General features: G+C 37.0%; 1 protein-coding gene and 1 non-coding gene across 2 annotated transcripts in view; one reads left to right on the top strand and one right to left on the bottom strand.

Annotated features, from left to right (window-relative positions):
• The window catches only part of LOC136874213 (zinc finger protein 260), a 45,633-nt gene that overhangs the window by 21,906 nt on the left and 3,388 nt on the right, over positions 1-20,339 (bottom strand). The window lies entirely within an intron of this gene.
• The window catches only part of LOC136875089 (uncharacterized), a 69,329-nt gene continuing 49,855 nt past the window's right edge, over positions 866-20,339 (top strand). The window contains exon 1 of the mRNA XM_068227697.1: positions 866-982. The gene's annotated coding sequence lies outside the window, so the exon portion shown is untranslated. The remainder of the gene's footprint in view (positions 983-20,339) is intronic.

Raw genomic sequence — 20,339 nt, 5'->3', positions numbered from 1 at the left:
CAAAAACAAATATAATATGAGCATCATCTACAATATACAGAGGATTCCATATTACAGGAACAAAAAACTAAACAAAATTGTCATGCCTATCACAGAAGAAAAAAAAGGGACAATTTACGCAATGGATAGTCAATACCTATATAATCACAGGAATTAATTCCTTCATAAAACAATGCCTTAAAGACAACAAATCAGTGTTATATCCCCTCAGGTAATAATACTTAATATAAACAATTTTATTATTATTTTCTTTTTCTATATGTTGCTTCTTTCAAGTGGCAAATTTATGGCTCTTTGTCCTCTCTTGCACTTAACTCCATCCACTACAGTTATTTGCAGATACAAGAATGTATAATCTATCAGAGTTTCATTATACTAACACTCTCACATGTATAATAAAATTAGAACAGTACACTGTACATTAACCAATATGAAATAATACTCCTCAAACAAACACACAAAATAAATACACATATTTCACAATTATCAACTCGGTCTAATATACAAGAAATACACTCATGCACTCAGCTGTACAGTGCACAGCTTTCAACAGGTAATCTCAGCAAGAATCAATGTCTGGTAGGAAATTTCAAAGTCTGGAATAGTTCACAGTAAAATAACTCTTATACATAGATGCAGAATGAAGAGAAATAGCAAGGGTACGGCATATCGAATATTACAATTATGGAAGGAAACAAAATTGAAAATTTAAAGTAAATGTACTCAGGAGAGTTGCTATATACGAGTTTCTCTATTAATACATGTGATACTAACAACATTTTTCAGGTTTCAGCCAGTGAAGTTCTTGATACTAAGGAGTCTTCGCACATCATAGCTCAACTTGAAAAATAATTGGGGCAACAGTTCAAACCTTGCTGCAATTTCATCGTTCATTCCTTAGTTGCATCATCAAGGACTACAACACAGTTGTAGAGGTTTGGAAGAATTAAAGACTGGATGAGTCTTTGTCACATGTCCACTGGTAAGACAACCGACATTATTTTCAATGGATGAAGCAAGGCAAAATATTTCTGACATACATTTTTGGTATGTTCTATCCAATTTAGAGTTTAAGTCATAATCTCGCCAAGGATTTTCACTGCTGTATTGTAAGAAACGAATTTATCTTCTATTAGCAGAGGTGGACGTATACTGTTGATCATGCACAGGAGTTTCTGAGAAGCTACTTAGATCATGCAAATTTGTTTAGTTGTATCAAGTCAGCAATAATTTTTGAAATACATCCGATATTCATTTATTTTGCAGTGGATATATCTTTGAAAGTCATCTGCAGATAAGTCGTAAGAACATGACTTTAGTTTAGAGATCTCATTGATGTACAACAAATAATACAGTGGTCCCAAAGCACTTCCCTGTGGTTCCCTACTTTCCTGGTTTGCAGTTCTGAAAGGCTGTCATGAGCTGATACCCACTGCCAAGATCTTCAAGTAAGATGTAAAATCTCAGTGTTAAAGAGTCAAACCAGAAGGATTCCATCTCCCTAACTAACTGCTGTAAGTTTATTGTGCCAAAAGCACCACCAGGCAAGTTTCCATAGCAAGTCTGATGTCTTGTGTCGCATCAAGGAGAGCAAGTGCAGAACTGTACCCCTTCTTGAAACATGATTTTATAGGGTCAAGAAGAGAACTAATTTAAATATCACAGTACTCGTTTGAACCTAAGTTGTTCCAAAACTTGAGGAAGAACCGGGAGAAAGGGTTAGGCAATAATCAAAGGTCAGTCTGGGATCAAGTTTCTTAGGCAATACAATAACATTTGTATATTTCCAAAATAAAGAAAAGCTAACAGTTTTAAGACAGTAGTTGAAAATGTGTCACAACAGGAAAAATGGCACCCGTAATAGTACAGATGAAATTGTATAATGGTGTTATCTACATTACAGCTGCAGATTTAATTGAGTAAATTACTTTCATAACATGGTTGCCAGAACAAAACGTGGGCAATTACGCTGTGAGGTGAATGACTGGTACCTGTTTAGGTGATTGGGTTAGGAGGTATTCTATATTCTACAAAATATGTATTAAGTCTGTTGGTTCCATCTGTTGCTGCTGACCTCTCACAATACCCAGTGCACAACTGTTACTTGTGTTCAGTTTACCTCGAAGAGTTAAGTATTTATATTTCTGATTTCTTAGGACTCACTTGACTCAGTTTCTAACCACAAGGTAGCTTTGGAAATCACATCCACTGACAGTTCTCTTGTACTCTCACAAACGTGCATGATAATGAACATTCGTATTTTCAATTTTCTCATTTCACCACGGGTAGGGAGGGTGACTAACTTGTCCTGCAGTCTGGTATCAAGAGCATTAAATCTGTCGACTTTTGTGTCGATATTTTCTAGAAGTAGAGTATCATTCCAGGTTACGTTATGGGCATCATACCTTACGTTAGGCAAATTGATATTTTTTATATTTCTACAGGTGTTGAAGTTTATCTTGTATTTCGGTACATGAGGTAATGAGTTGAGATTGATGGAATAGGAATTTGGCCATGATTTACAACCTTCTGCAGCTTGTTAGCTGTAAGATCCATTAATATATGAGCTGTGTTTATTTGTATATCTGTGATTAACAGGATTTGAAGGAAGGATTGCCCAGTTAGAGAAAGACATCACATCTACAAATATCGCAGTATGGGCTAATTCTTTGTTTAGGTTGATATTAAAGCTACCTATAATTATTATTATTACACGTTCATAGATAGGCACAAAGTCGAATCAACAAGCTTCAAACTCAGTCATGTCCATTGTGCCACGAGCTTTATGGACTAATGCACCAGGAACTTTTGCTGTGCTAACAGTAATCTCAACAAACCTGAACTCAGGCCCCAGCTGAGCAACATGCATTGGGTTACAAGTCATTTCTATGATAAAGTGTTACTCCACCTCCTTTCCTACCATTGGACCTGTCCCAGTGGACAAGTTCATAGCGATCAAGTGCTGGTTGGTAGATGTGAGCCAACTTTAAGAAATATATAGGACGGGTAGCAGGAAGAGAGAGGACATTGTAAGCACTGTGATGTGGAGGGAAGGACCTGATTCAATAGAATACCTGTGGTGATTGGACGGGAAGTGTGGAAGGAATAGTGTTGAGTCCCTCACCAAGGCAAGCACCAGGTAGTGGACATGGTTCTAACTGTATGGTAGAATATTCTTACAAATAAATGGATAGCAACAATGAATAGTCACCTCATATTCCTGGAGAAAAAGAACACTGACCGAAGCTAGTACGATAACACACACAAACACTCACACACACATTGAAAGAAAATATAAAAACAATTAATGAAATAAAATATCAAAAATGATCAAACGCTTGGTGACCATAAATCATGAAATCCATCATCCTTCATGTAACCATGGTTTGGTGGATCAGCAGAGGTGAAAGAAGGTGCGGGGTGGAATGGGTCTAACCACAAGGCCGAAAGAAGAATTAAAATTTCAACAAAGGTTATATTTTTGAAAATGACCAAACTTAACAATATTCACATAGAATATAACAAAAACAATCAACAACAATCCAATAATCAGGTACACGGTATAGTTTTACAAAGAAAGCTCGAGTTCCGGGGGTTTACAACTTCAGGGGTCCGAGCCCCAATATTTACAACCCTTGGGCAATTAGCCCACCTTCACACATTTATTCAAAGGGCAGAAATCCCTGAAAACCATATCGGGCCTCCTAGAGGCACTTTATTACATCAGAAAGAGCTGACCCGCTCTCAATTTCTCACGCCTATCAAAGGCCACAACAACTTTCCCCATAAACTGCCTCTCAAGGCACTTACAAATAAACTGGGGTAACTTGTACCCAACCTACGGGGCCTTCGTCAAAAAAGAACAGATTAATTAAATGGCCCAAAATACAAGGATGAATGGAGGCGTGTACTTGCACTCCTACATGAAGCTTGTTAAAACCTAAGTGGCGCTAGGCCGATAAGCAGGGGCTCGTACAAGCAAATTTTTAAGATATTACAGAAAGAAAGAGTAGAAACGCGGTTACAAAAACATAGTCACCTCAAATTCAAAATGAAGGGAAGCTCGAGAGGGTAAAGCACTCTCTATCTCCAATTTGCAGTTATAGTTATATGAAAATTTAACAAAGACCAGAAGATTTTACATGTTTCAATGGATGGTTTACATATTAAAGGCTTCGGACCTGCCCCGAGGGTTAAATTGCTGAGCTAACAAGAAAAAAGATGTTAAACGGCCATTACCTTGTTAAAGAACTGCTGCCCGAAGAAAGAGGCGCTTCCCGCCCCCTGCTACATATCCACACACTGAGCTAGATGTTGTTTGAGAGGTCCAGAGACAAGAAAATGAGCAGTTTTATACCCTTGCAGAAGATTCGAGCCCTTTCATGAATAATAAGAACACACCCCCTCAACTTTATTGGGTAGATAAGAGTTACACATGGAAATTCAAAGAAGAAACCTCTGATAGGAGGAAAATTAATTGCAGAAATTACTGATTGGCTAAATTCAAAACAGGCGGAAAGAAAGCTTAATACTCCCAACCCACCAATGAAAGAACAAAATTTAGTAAAGACAAAAACTAATAAATACAAAATTTCTTCAAAAAAAGTTCCTTCACTTCGCACCAGGGTGCATGTTCATAGTTTTTTTTTTTTTTTTTTTTTTTTTTTTAAAAGACATCCGTTAGAGGAAGTCTATACTTCTTGATCAATAGAGAACAAAACACTATGAAATCCACACAGTATTGGAAACTTTGTAATCACAAATTTTATAGTAGTGACATCTTTTGAGAACCGCTTGAGTTGATACAGTTGTTAAAGTTCAGAGTTTCTGCAGTAGAGAAGTACCTTAAGGCAGAAAATTCAAATGTGTGGCGTAGAGGTGTATCAACCGGTACACTTCAGATTCCATTAATTTATTCAGTTCAGACACTGGGCAAATATTACCTTTGTTTTCACTTTAAAGAAGAACCACAATGCGGCCATACTGTATCCAGAGTTCAGCAATGACCAATAATGCTTAATTGTGTTTCATACTCCCTTACATATTTTTTTTTTTTGCTAGGGGCTTTACGTCGCACCGACACAGATAGGTCTTACGGCGATGATGGGATAGGCAAGGCCTAGGAGTTGGAAGGAAGCGGCCATGGCCTTAATTAAGGTTTAGCCCCAGCATTTGCGTGGTGTGAAAATGGGAAACCACGGAAAACCATCTTCAGGGCTGCGGATAGTGGGATTCGAACCTACTATCTCCCGGATGCAAGCTCACAGCCACGCGCCTCTACGCGCATGGCCAACTCGCCCGGTTTACAATTATTATTATTATTTTTTTTTTTTTTAAGTGATTATGTTATCAGCCATTTGGTACCGTTGAGTAACCTCTGTGCTTACCATAACAATCACATACAAAACAACAAGTAAACTTCATCATTCCGGCCACTCGCCCCCAGCTATCACTAGACATGTTGACAAATGAGGCAGAGGTCAATATTGTTCAGTGTAAGATGAATATTTACATGACATTTAACACACTGAACACAGTACCCGTGCAAAACTTGGGTCTGGTTTTCTTAACTAATAAATTTTCAGAAGCTGGAAATATATCTGTGTCTTCTGGTAAACATGAAGGAGAGTGTTATACTGCTGCTAGACTGGACCACTGAATAAGAATGCCCTTTTTTTAGCATGTGTTCCATGCGCTTTGTTTTACCACACATTTCTACAATGACATCACAGTCATTTGATTCTCTGCGATAAAGACCCTGATAAATAGAACATAAGGCAAGACCTACAAGATTGGGCAAACTTTGCTCAGAATGATAATTAAAAGAGACTGGAAACTATCGAGAAAATAGGTGAAATTGAATTGCAAAAGCTGCAACACCACTCTCAGTTTACCTAAATATTTATACTTTATCACAGGCAGTCAAAATTATCTGACCTTTTCACTCCAGCAACGTGAAAACATATGCCTTAGGGATGGTTGCCTACGATGGCTGGTCATGCCCCCTGTATGGGATAATTTCCACTCTCCACTATCGCATGTTTACGTTATTGAGACACAGGTTGACTAACTTCTTTTAAAATATATACACGTTGCCATAAGACCTGTCTGTGTTGGTGCGACGTAAAGCCAATAGCAAATATATATATAGTCTGTCAAATTTATTTGCGAATGGATTAGTTGTTTTCGCTATTTTGCTTTACGTCGCACCGACACAGATATGTCTTATGGCGACGATGGGGTAGGAAAGGCCTAGGAATAGGAAGGAAGCGGCCGTGGCCTTAATTAAGGTACACCCCCAGCATTTGCCTGGTGTGAAAATGGGAAACCACGGAAAACCACCTTCAGGGCTGCCGACAGTAGGGCTCGAACCCACTATCTCCCAACTACTGGATACTGGCGGCATTTAAGGGACTGCAGCTATCGAGCTAGGTTTAGTTGTTTTCATTCATGCAAAGCTTCCCATACTTGTTTTAGATCTACAGTTTTGGCCAGATCTGGCTGAGTCTTAATTTTCTTGAAAGTCAAAACCTGACATGAGGATAAAGCTTCACCTGCAGTAAATAGCTTTCCACGCATTATGAAATATTATATGTTTCATTGAAGCTACCTATAGGAGCGCTAATACACTGGCCATTAATGAGAATTACATGGGACATTACAAGCATGAACGTCACTCTAACCCTAAAATTCTAATTTTTCCCTGTCATCTAGTATGGACCTCTGTTAGTCACTACAGGCTCTTGGAACAACCGCTAGATCTCATAAAGGTCAAATTTCCCCAACCGTCTACCATACAACACAACTGATACAGCACGCCGCCAGAGTTAAAGGATTAACTGGGACTGTAGAAAAAGATTATCTTTACCAATCATCAGTGACGACATGTGATGTTTGAAAAGTGTTACCACACTCCTTCTGTTAGTATATTGTGTCGCCATAAGACCTATCTGTGTCGGTGCGACGTAAAGCAACTAGCAAAAAAAAGTATATTGTTACTGGCACCGCAGCATTTTTATGAGCAGTACAGATGTCTTTAATAAAAATGGTAGACTTGATAATTGACATTACTTTTGTATAAGATCACATCTTTTGAAAATGGCACATAATATATTGAACACCTAAAGTTTAAAATGAATTTCTAACACAGCTTGAAATCTTAGCTCAGTATTTCCTATTTGTACTTGAGCTTGATATTACGGCTTGTTGTGGCATCAAAAATATCTACCACAGCATCGTAGAAATTAGGCCGCTTCATTATGTCACTCAGAAATTTCTTCTCAATCACAATCAAAGAAGAGAGAGCCTGTCCTGTACTTGTGAATTTCTTTTGAAGGTGGATGTCCTTTTTAAGCCCAAGAAGCTTCTTTCAGCGTTAGATCTACTTGCCAAAATCGTGAGAATGTGGTCAATCAATTCCATAGCTTCTGATTATGCTTTTTAAGACCACTGGGTTGCAGATAATGGTAGAGGTCATATGCATTATTTTTCAGAAGGTCTGACTTCGTGTAGAGGAGAGAGAGCTCACTTTTAAGTTTCATGCAGTAAAAATTTCGTCCATAGCCTAGGTCTTCACTAACGACTGACAGGCACTGTTCAGGAACTCCTTCGCAAAATTGGTAAACTGGAAAATATCAATTAACTGAAGGAACTTCAGGTTGTTAATATCAGAAAATCTATCTGATAGTTGCACAGATATGTCAATTATTTCCAAATACAATCGGAGATATGATGTTTTCTTAGTTCCTATGAAATCAATTCTCTGGCGCTTTTGAGGGTAATCTTGCCTCCCTTCATTTTCTTGTAACTTTGACCAGATAGTTTCAAAATTACTTCTGATTGTCTGCAAGAAAACGCATAAAATTGCTGGATCTCCTTGAAACAGAAGGTTATATGACATTTTTTTCTGAAGAATCTGATATGGAACAAAAGATTGAGGAAGCACTTCAGCAAATAAATTTAATGGGAAATCGAAATTGATGTCTTGCAGGGTAACATAGTAACCCTTAGCTTGAATTCTCGTTCCACCATCTCATTCGTCTGCGTTAGCTTTCATTTCTCTGTAGAGTTCAATCAATCAATACTGATCTGCATTTAGGGCAGTCGCCCAGGTGGCAGATTTCCTATCTGTTGTTTTCCTAGCCTCTTCCTAAATGATTTCAAAGAAATTGGAAATTTATTGAACATCTCCCTTGGTAAGTTATTCCAATCCCTAACTCCCCTTCCCATAAATGAATATTTGCCCCAGTTTGTCCTCTTGAATTCCAACTTTATCTTCATATTGTGATCTTTCCTACTTTTATAAACGCCACTCAAACTTAATTGTCTACTAATGTCATTCCAGGCAATCTCACCGCTGACAGCTCAGAACATACCACGTAGTCGAGCAGCTCTTCTTCTTTCTCCCAATTCTTCCCCGGCCAAACTTTGCAACATTTTTGTATCGCTACTCTTTTGTCGGAAATCAAGGAAATCAAGGAGATATACATAGAGAGAGGACACAACTTCAATGAACCTATCAGCATATATCCATTAGGTAGGTGCTACAGTTGGTAATCGCTTCTGCAGTACTTTGTTAATAGTAGCACCCCTTTTGGAGGATGATGGAAAAAAACGCGCTATCCGGGACAAGGTCTGGAAAAGTACTTTGCATTCCTTGATGTGGTTAACAGATTGGTGTAATACCAAGTTGAGCCTGTGACTGTAACAATGAACAAATATAGTCTGGTCATACTTAACCCTGACTAACTTTCTGCAACCCACTGTGCCATCACTGCTGTGCCATCAAATGTTCCTGCTACTAACTATTCACCACACTGAAATTCTTGTAACATTCCAAAGAGATGTTTAGAGAGGGAAACAGCAGGACAGTCACCACTTACATCAATGAATCTCAAAAACCTCTCTTGAATCTCACCTTCGTGTCTAACATATCTAAACACAGTCGAGAGTTGTGCTCTGTTAAAAACGTCTGTACCTTCATCAAAATAATAGATATGTAGTTTGCTTTCTTAACCTCATCTTTAATTTCGCTGGTCATGAAAGTAGCTATGGCTTCAATAATATAATTTTGTATATCTGATGAAAGTCTGAGGAAACTGTAGATGTTTCTAAGTGGTGCCGAAATACATCACCTTTCTTAGCAATTAGTGCTAGTAACTCCCTGTAATTACCTCTGTTATCGAATTCTTCAGTTTCCCGATGACCGCTGGAAGGTAATCCCTGTTTTGAAAGAAAACACACAGTATCTATTAAAGTGATGACAATATATCTATTATTTTTTATTAGCTTATTATGATCGACAATTTTCTTTCTGAGGACCAATGACCTACATGTAAGGCCCCTTTAAACAACAAGCATAATCATCATCAATTTTCTTTCTGTACGCTGTACTCAAACAAAACTCTCTTCTGGACCTTCTGAACTGAGTCATATCAGCAACAGCGTTGATGTGTACTTGAGACACCTCATGGTGTCTCTTCAAAACTCTGAAACTATCTAATTGTACACACTGCCTTTATTCCAAGCATTATTTTCTGAGAAAAATAGAATACATGGCCAACAATACACTTTATTCATTCTTGCACAACCACATAACCAGTCCTGATGTATGAACCACAAGTCATGAAAATATCGTACTGTTCTTTATGATTCCTTGAATAAATTTTTAAGAGAAGGCATGGGTCTACATTTTTCAATTGAAGACATGCCTGGAAAAACGGGTTAACCGACACTTATTTAAAATGAAGAAAATTTGAGGTTTGTGAATGAGGCTGAAAAAATATAAGACATTATCTTCAATCATTTTTGTAATTATAAGGCCCAAGCAGACAGTATAATTTTTCACATTTTATTACCCAAAACAAGACATTATCAATAAACAAAGAAAAACTTCAGATTAAATTTCTTCAATCCTATACACACCTATCCCAGATGATATTGAAAATAAATATATTTTTTGTAAGATCACAAAAGTAATCATTACATATTTCATTTACCCCCTTTTTAACATGTTATATTATGTCTATTGCATTTCCAAAATAGTATAACAGTATCTTATATATGGTTAAAAGTGTTATTTAACAGTAATCAGTGCTATGGTTCATAGGGAATAGTCTCAGATTTAAGGTTTTGGTAGTATTCATGATAAACTGGTGGAATATATTACATCAGTTCCCGTAAATCTTTCAGTTTTGCAGGATTTGTAGCTCTTCGACCAAGATATTCGAGGGGAAATGTCTCATAACTAAGTGAAGGTATACCAGGTAATGTGTTTGTCTTTCTAATACCCAAAATTTGAGGTTTGTGAATGAGACTGAAAAAAAGAAAAAGACATTATCTTCATTTATTTTTTGTAAATATAAGGTCCAAGCAGACAATATAATTTTTCACATTTTATTACCCAAAACAAGACATTATCAATAAACAAAAACAAACTTTACATTAAACTTCTTCAATCCTTCACACACCTATCACCCATCACAATGTCATCATAGCTATACTTAAGAAAGAGCTTAAAAGGTTGGGTTTTAATTACTTTCAAACAAGTAATCTTGCTCAGCAGTACCTTTTGACCATATTCTGACACTATTTTTGTCTTGAATTTATCGAGAAGAGGTTTTGCTGTGATAAAGATACCAGTTGTCATTTCGACAACACTGAAAGGATTTTAAACTCTAGTTTTCTTAACTAGCTCCATCCATTGATCAGGAACATAAATATAAGACACTTGCCTCTTTTTTCCTCAATAAGACCAAAGTCCCGGTCACATGGTAAAACCGGGCGAGTTGGCCATGCGGTTTGGGGCACACAGCTGTGAGCTTGCATCCAGGAGATAGTGGGTTCAAATGGTTTTCTGTGGTTTCCTATTTTCACACCAGGCAAATGATGGGGCTGTACGTTAATTAAGGCCATACAGCTTCTTTCCCACTCCTAGCCCTTTTCTATCCAATCGCCACCATGAGAACTATCTGTGTCAGTACGACGTAAAACAAACAAAAAAGAAATCACAAGGTAAAAATGCATGTCCGGGTAGCAAATATTTATGTACTACATCATCAAACCTGCCAGATTGTGCCAGATACAGCCAGAAACTAACCAAGCTAAGGTTCTTGATTTCGCCAAAGCAAGAATCAAAATAGACAATTAAGTGATGCACTTACGCAGGGGGATTGATTCTACATAATGCTAAATAAAAGAAACATTGTCATCCGCTCCCCCCCCCGCTGCAATGTCTTCCGACCACATAAAAATTGTTGCATCATTATTAGAAATATTATGAATACAGAAGTTGTATGTCTAAAGTTGACGTTTATAAAATACAAGTCCTACAGACAAATGGGGGCTGGGGGTGGGGAGGTTGCTTACACTGCTGCGTATCAAAAGCAATAACCATTACAGAATAATTATTTTTTTAAGATTATGCGTCTTTCATCAGATTTTCATATGCAGTTTAGCCTGTTTGGTATGAAAGGTCAACTTAGATTCAAGTTCTATCTTTTTTAAATGTTCTTTTCCGATGAAATTTGCACTTTTAGGCTATCACATGTCAGTACGTGGTGTTACTAAGCCAATACTGTACTTGTAGAATACTTTAAGGCTATCACATGTCAGTACGTGATGTTACTAAGCCAATACTGTACTTGTAGAATACTTTACAATTCATGCCAAGGCTGAGAGGTTGCACTTATCTTAATAGAGGGAGTACATTCTCCATACATTTAGTTCTCCACTTAGGTAATTCGTATTCGGGTTTCTTCTCCTAGAATAATGACTGGACTGAGCCCGCTGATGTGAGCTCGAGCAAATGCCAGGTCTTCATCACTGCATTTACTTGGGTGATTGCTATGACATCCTCTTTTGCCCACCTTTAATAAGTAAATAATAAATGTGCTATTTAATAAAAAACTTGGGTTGTATTATAAAACACAGCAAAATTTCCATTAATGTGAATTTACTGCTTTACCTAGTAGTACATAATAAAAGTAAAACATGCAATCTTACCTGAGGAGAACCATATGTTTTTCTGTTGAATTATATGAGACATTCGCCCACTGCTTATGCCGAAGATGTCAGTTGCAGCAGTGGGTTATCCCGATCTCGACATTACAGAAAGAGCAAATCCAGAAACGCAAGAACATTCGCCTTTTGTATTTAACGTAATATGATCCCTGGAGGATAGCCGAATATCATGAAAGATAGCTCTCGCATCCGACAACAGATGGCAGCGCATAACTCAAATATTTCAATTTTGAGGGTTAACCCGTTTTTCCGCGCATGTCTTCAATTGTGTTTTTCTCTTCTTCATACATTCTCAACAAAAATAGCATGATCATTAACCTTTCTATTATAGGCCTACATGAATATTCTGGGCCCACCAAATCACTTATATTTGAGGTGGAAGTGACAGCAATCATTTTAGTGCTTAGTGTTTAATATGTTGTGAAGTCCTATAAGCTATCCTTACCTAATATAAATTAATTATAAATTCACACTTTAAGAAGAAAAGTCACATTGTATTATGATAGTAAACAATAACACAATAATAACAGACAAAAAACTCAGCACCAACATTATAAGCATTTGTTTCCACTTTCCTGTGGTAACACGAGCGGAGAACTTAGTAGGATACATCCTGGTGTTGAGGGGAATGGGGCATTCCTTGGCGCAGGCGCCTAGCTGTTAGAAGTGATTCATTGTGTAACCTCTGCATGAAGTGGTAACAGCCTCTCGCTTAGTTCTGGTGGTGGCAGGCTCCTGCAATAGAGTTTTCGCGACACATCCTAGCGAAGAAACAAAAATATTAATTATTAAAGAATATTCAGTTTTATATTTTCAAACTGTTACCAGTAGTAACAGTGGATACTAGCACGCTTCGCCACTGCCAGTCACCCTTTTTTCTGTGAGATACTACATTAATGCTAATGTTAAATAAGAATATGCAGTAAAGAATATATATATTGTGACCGTACCAAGGTCTCGGCTGACTGAATATGGGTCAGTGTGTTACTGGGGTTCGCTTTGTCGGCAGCAGCGCATGTGGCCTAGGCCAGATGATAGAGAACCTGTTTCTGACTTGAAGGGGTTAGCTGGCTGACTGGGAAAAAATAATAAAAATAAAAGATAAGAGAGATAAAATAGCCAGAATATGTTCATCTGCAATCACATCGATTTATAATAAATAAAATATTTATAAGATCTTTGGCGGCGTGATACGCATAATTAAGAAGATACACATGAATCATATTTGACTGAGCCGTATTAATAATGTCCCGCGTGAATTCTAAAATTAATAACTGAATTTTTACTTGATGTCAACGGTATTTTGGCAAGAAATGAAGGTGAAAGTATTTAATCAAACCCCGTAAGAATTCAGTACTTGAGTTGACTTCACTTCCTGCAACTACGATATTTAAGGCAAGTGATAAGAGTACAAGTTCTCACATGTTCCTGGTTTACTCACTGCAGTCACTTCGTGTACTTCGCTAGCGGACTTCAACGCAGAACGTCAGTAGAATACTATCATCAGGGATAGTGGACTCATTCCTGTGCTCGACGCTTTCTACGAATTGTGTAAATCTACGACCTGAATTAGTACAATAAACAGACGTCGAAATAGCAGATAAATTTTTAATGTACTTGTTCTTTTCATCCTAAATTACATGTGTGCTCAGGATTTCTCTTAATACATTTGGTACAAGTTTCAGCAATCGTACGAGAGTAAACGTGGAAGAGAACCTCTACATTATCATCGCCAGAAGATGGAAGTTCGTGCCAGTGACTCCACACATTTCATCATGAAGTTCGAAGCGCATTGACCAGCATCAGCAGTGGCGAAATGCAGGGGCTTTCGCCTTAGAATGTGGGATTGAGGACCCCAGACTTCGAGATGAAGACAACTAAATAAGTTAAGTCAACTACGTCTTATTTATATCTGTTCTATGTAGCTCCTTATTTCTACTCTTAATCTTTCTTTAGATTTGTTCTATAATATCTAGTTTATTTATTTTTCACCGTATTTCACTGGTTATTTCTTAGATGTGTGATAGGACTTGTAGATTATTTTGCATACTTGCTTGATTCATGACCATGTGCTGTCGAGCTTGAAGACGATGGATCAGTTGAAGTTATCCATGTGTTTTCGGAACCATTCTTTCCTATTGTACGAATTTCATTATGCTAGTAAGTTAATCTGTGTCAGATGAATTTATCGAGGTGATATTTTCCCAATATTTTTAACATTTTCATGGTAAATTGGACTTTTACTCGTACCTCATATTTACGATAGCATGTCATCAGGATATTAATTCCGAATCGAGTGCATGAATTCATTTAGAGTACATGCATTGTGGTATATGATAACTAATGGATTAGTTAATCATCAAGACAAATTTAATGAGGATAAGACTTGTTTTGGGACGATGACAGGTCCTTATAATTTTCATGACTACACATGTGTGATAAGTGGTTATGATGAGTTATGGTCGTCGTTATGTTGTACTGTACGTGTAGTTTATGAGAAATTGGTACGTACAATAGGAGTCTTTGTGAAATTGAATTTTCACGTGTTAATGTAGTAATATTTTATACATGATGTTGATCATGGTATAATGGAAATACGGAATCTTCGAGATTATACGAGGTGTAGTTAATACAGTAATGTCTTCTGATGATAAGGACAAGTCCATGTTGATCGATGTACTCCATAATTCAGGATAACATCTTAATAGTGCTCATGAATGTCAGTAATTCTAAGTTTATGGTACGTGTAAATCTTACTGGAGGACCTTAGGTCTGGAGAACAGATCCTCAATTGAATACCCTGATAATGTTACAGTTCGGAACCAGGCATGCCCCCTTTTCGATGTCTTATTTCGTACTAACGTGGAGACTTTATCTTTTCAACATGTTGGAACGAGCTAATGGGAGAGTGGTGAGATTGATTAACACCAGATGATGACGTGTAAATATTGTAGATATTTCTTTCTTTGGCATTTTACAGTAGGTAGTTGTAGATTTAGAGATTTTCTATTGATAAGACATTTATTTTCTGTGCATTTGTGTTGTGGTGATGTGTGACACTTTGATGGTGTTAATTCATTGTGTGGACAGGATTTCCACGTTGAGGAAATATTTTTTTCTATTTATTGATCTTTCCGAAGGGTCGTAATGCTAAATTTTGTTCATATAATGACCAAGCGATAATAAGTTTTGTTAATAGTTCTCACGAGGAGATAAGTGGGAAGACGTGAACAGATATACTCGACGTCTCGAATTAACTTTTAGAAAACAAAGGCAAATTCAAATTTTCATTTAGATGTTAAAATTTTTTTGATGAACAGAATTTCACTCATATTTTGTCAAGGTAGTAAAACTAACTAATCTTGGATATTTTCAATTATACACTTTATTAAAATTAATGCATTTTTCCAGATTGTTCGAGGAATTCTACGCAAGAACTCATTTTTCTAATTTACTAAACTTTAAATTACTAAACGAATGTATTCAAACGAAGAAAAAATAATGTTATATTCAACACTCTGTTAGAATAGTAGGGAAACTAAGTTACGTGTACCATCCCATTAGTTAGTTTTTTTTTTTTTGTCACATCAAGTGCAATAGTAATTAACGTAACGTAGTGATCATTTACATTATCATAGATGTCAGGGTGGCAAATATTTTATTTTCTTTGAATAAAAGTGTGATATGTTCTCTATACTTAAAACATTCTTATTTTCTGAAACTTATGACAATCCTGCCACTTGCATATTTTTTAAGTCAGCGGTCCTGTTGAACTGAGCACCCCTGGGGAGTCTTGTTCACCGGCAGAACTAGTACGGGGACAATATGATTTGAAACAAATATAAAAATTCTGAAATGTGAAAAATACATCGGCCACCTTTCATACGGCAGTGTCAATAACAAAAGAACCAAATTAGGTCAGTGCTGAGATAAATAACTATAGTTATGAGTACAAAAAGAATAATTTATTTAGTTCATTAAATGTTATGCTAAAAAGACTCCAAATACGACTAAAATAAGCCAGAGTTCAGCGTAGTAAATACACCTGTCAATTTGAAATACACTTCCTGTTTGCAATTGTGTCTCACACACTGAACTAGAGGACATTTGTCTGGTTGTTTTAATCAACATCATCCAGCAGATCACCTTAATAATGAATTTGGAAATCAAATTCTTCTTCCAGTTCGTCCTGATCAGATGAGATGACAATTCAGTAAAATCACAGGTGAGACGAGAGGCTCTAGTGGTAGGTTGGCTGCGCTGGTGACACTGGGTGCCTGCTGCAGCACACTTCGAAAGTTCTATTTGAAAGCAGCTATTCTGCTTCTTTTGGCTGCATTATGCGTACATGAGTTAAGAGACTTAATATATCTAAGCAATATACCACTCATAAGCACGGGCTAAATACGAGGTTGGATCTGCAGGATAAGCAGAGATCATGCACTACACATAGACATGTTGACTTGCTTATTAGGTTGTATCGAGTGCATCTAGTATATATCAATTACAGTACAGTACTATACACCTCATGTCATACAATGACAACATTCAGGCAGCCTAAATTGTGCTCACTTAAAATTCCTGCACGCAGTAACAGAGGTGTTCTGGCACATTAGAGGTTATATTCGTAGGGAAAAGGTAAAAGACACCACAGTTCCTTAATGAAGCAAACCGTACAGAAATAACACATTTGACACAATAAAACTGCACAATGTATGACGATAAGTCCCAAAAACCAAATCTATATCAATATTAAACAGGGGTGATGACCTAGATGTTAGACCAAATCGACGATATACAACTCTGAACTGTAAAAAGCAGTCTCAAATGAGGATCTGGTTAAGATGCAGCAGGTCATTATGCACATTAGGTACAAAATGAGTTTTTAAAAAAAGCAGTGGACATTTAAATCATGGAGCAATAGTGTAGGTCTATAGTATCTGTTGAAGTGATTCCACATACTGTATATGAGTTGATTGTGTGTGTTACAGAAGATATTATGAGTAGAATTTGTAAAAAATCTTAATGTAAATTGTATTTAACTGTATTTTAGGAAAAGAGTCTTCTTTTCTTTTTAGCTTAAAAGGTAGTTGTTGGTTATGAAGACCAAAGGTCACTGTAATACTTGTCCCAAGTGGAGCATAATACAGTAGATGCTTTTACACCAAAAAAGTGAAAAATCCGCGCTAAATTAAGAAACACCGTCGTTACTACAGAAATATGTATATGTACCTACGGGCAGTAGACAGAACTCCTTTATGTAGTATTCCGCTGCTCGTGCCGCCTTTTGTTTCCTTCTTGAGGTGCACCGACGAATGGGAGGACCATATCTGTTAAATGCCATTGTCTTCATCCATATGACTAGTGCGGGCAGTTCAAATAGCAAAATAGCATGATCCCTGGACCAATACATATATCATTTAGGGCCGGTTGTATAAACATAGCTGATCCGAGATCAATTTTGATTCAAGATCAGAAAATGATCCTTTCCAAGCTGCTCGTTGTGTTGTATAACATTGATCTCGGATCTCATGATCCGGATCAACTTTGATCCGTCATCGTAGAATTTCGCTTGGCAACGTCGTAAACAGCGTGGGAAATTCGTACTAATCAGGAGTATGTTGGTAGTAAAGTCACGTTATTTCATGTTTTAATCTCTGTGACGTAGTGTCAATCTTGGTGTCAATCAGATCTCAAACACCGATTGAAAAATGGACATGAACTTGGATGTCAATGAGCGAAGAAATCGAGCGCCAAATTTTACAGCGTACGAAAAGGAGTTGTTGATTGATTTAGTTGTTACTAAATATAAGAATACGATTGAAAATAAAAAGACTGATGCTGTAAGTACGAAAGAGAAGGAAAACGCCTGGAAAGCACTAGCTTCAGACTTCAATTCCCACGCAAATGTGGCACGACGGGATTGGAAAACATTGCAGTTATGTTACAAGAATGTAAAACGACGAACGAAGAAGTCTGCTGCAGACGATAAAGTAAGTAAAGAAATACATATTTGCGTATTAATCACTAGTTGAGACTTCGGAGTATCGTACTTAACCAACTGTACATTCTTACTAGGTCAGCATTCATAAAACAGGCGGAGGTCCATTCGTACAACCTACGGTGGATGAAGCTGGACGGAAACTCGTAGCAGCATTAAAACCCCAATTCCTTCCACTAGCCTGCGAGTCCGATTGCGATGCGAACTTCCACCAAGAAGTTATTTTTGGTAAGTTAACCTTGAAATCCTGGTATAAATAATTAGGAATACTGGTACAGGATGTTCGAAGTGTAGACTCATACAGAGCTACGCTTTTCACAAGCATAAGGCATTGTAAATTAATTACCGATACACAGGACTATGTCTGATGTTAGTTTGTTTTTCGTTCTAGTAAATATTGCGATAAGCCCTTTACCTTAATTAATCGGTCATCGGTAACTCCAATAAAAAATTACAAACTACCCCTTGTTGACGAATGACAGGTTAACTAAATACATTGCACATTTACTATGGAAGTACATAATGTCTAATTTTATTATTTAGATGTACGTGAATGTGATGTGGAGGATCCTGCACTTGCAATGGAAACTGCAGTGAACGAATCACAAACTCAAACTCAATCTGTTGCTTTCGTGGAGGAAATAGCTGTCAGTGGGGTTTCTTACAACATGGTAACGTATCAAGTTACGTGACTACTGTATGTTGCAAAAAACTTAAGGGTGTTAATTCAGATAGATATTACATATAATGGCCGATTTCTGGTACACTACATTTCCCTATGAGTTACCTAAATGTGCTTTTAACTAACTGCGCTGTTAACTGGAAACTTAAATCCATATTAATAAGTACAGATTAACAGTACAGATATCGTCATGTTAAGTATTTCTCGTCCTCCAATAGATGTATCTACGCAAATGTTTTTAGGGTAATTTTGGTAATATCTAGTTACTTTTACTAGCAGAAGTTTCCTATAATGAGAACTGGTTGGCAAATATGTACACAGTCATTTCAATCTATCTGATTCAGCGTGTAATAATCTCTCATAATAAGAATATATCTGATCTAATAACGCAAAAACTAGTTATATTTCCCCTTCTTTCTTATTCACAGCACGCATATATAGTCTTAAATTTCACCTAGATGCGTTCGTCACTAAAATTATAGAAATACACCGCGATTACCAAACAGATCACTTTTTTCTGATCCAGAACACAAGCGTAAACAATAATAATATAAATGAAAAAAAGTGCGTGTAATTTCACCTGATCAGATGCCAAACTCTTCAAGAATTCCATTTCTTCTGGGCTTTCACGGCACAACTTGAACAATACGAAAGCGTTACAAACTGCAATTTTTAATAGCCAAAATAAAATAGATACCGGTACCACTACATTTTTCATTAGTATTTCCGTAATGTACTCTTCGAACTGAGGATTTGTATTTCTTATAACTGCAACGGACTAGTCACTTGAGAAGTTTTACTTACACTGACCACACAACATGCCTTGACAAAAATACTCTCGCAACTGCTGACGTTAAGTCCACAGATAAGAAGCTAACATAAACTACAGCTCCCTGCGAGATTTTTTATTAAAGAAGTCCAGATGTTTTATGTTTATTGGGAGTCTATCAGACCTCACGTCACCGGTTAAAAGATATAATACGGTAACATTAAAAAAGCAACAAAAATCGGTAGACTATTTATTATTCAGCAGGCTTATAGTAAGTGCATACCGGTACCTAAGAGATCATGTAGTACAAATGTAAATGCTAATGGTAAATACTCCCTAATTTCAGATTGGGTGTTCACGAACTGTTGGTGAGACTCGTGGTTCAAAGCCTGATGAAAGAAATTTTTAACATTATAGTTGCACTCAAATATCAATTTGAGCCTGGTAAAAATCCGTTTGATTTGAGTTCCATTTTATTTGACGATTCATTTCCCGTGTTAGAATATTTATCTACAGTAGGAGCGTTATGCTCCGAGGTGATTGTAATCGAAACAGCTGGGACAGATGACACCATACAGGTGGAATCAGTTACTAAGCCAGTGATAACGTGGAAGTAAACCTACGGACCGAAATATTGTAAACTCTAGCACACCCAAGCACGTTAAAACTAGAATGAATGACTGTAAATATAGTATAGTCAGTTCATTATCACTAATGTTTACAAAACTAATTTGCTGGGATCAATTCTAGCATAGAGGTACCTACAGCACTAGCTGCAGTTACCAGTCTTTGCGCAGATAACTGTGAATAAGCCGATAACTGTTGTTTCGGAAACTCATTTTAAATGTATCACCATGTTCGGTCAC

This window comes from Anabrus simplex, chromosome 5 (genome assembly GCF_040414725.1).
Source record: "Anabrus simplex isolate iqAnaSimp1 chromosome 5, ASM4041472v1, whole genome shotgun sequence".
Taxonomy (NCBI): domain Eukaryota; kingdom Metazoa; phylum Arthropoda; class Insecta; order Orthoptera; family Tettigoniidae; genus Anabrus; species Anabrus simplex.
Note: the sequence above shows the minus strand (reverse complement) of the source record. Positions and strands in the feature narration are given on the sequence as shown.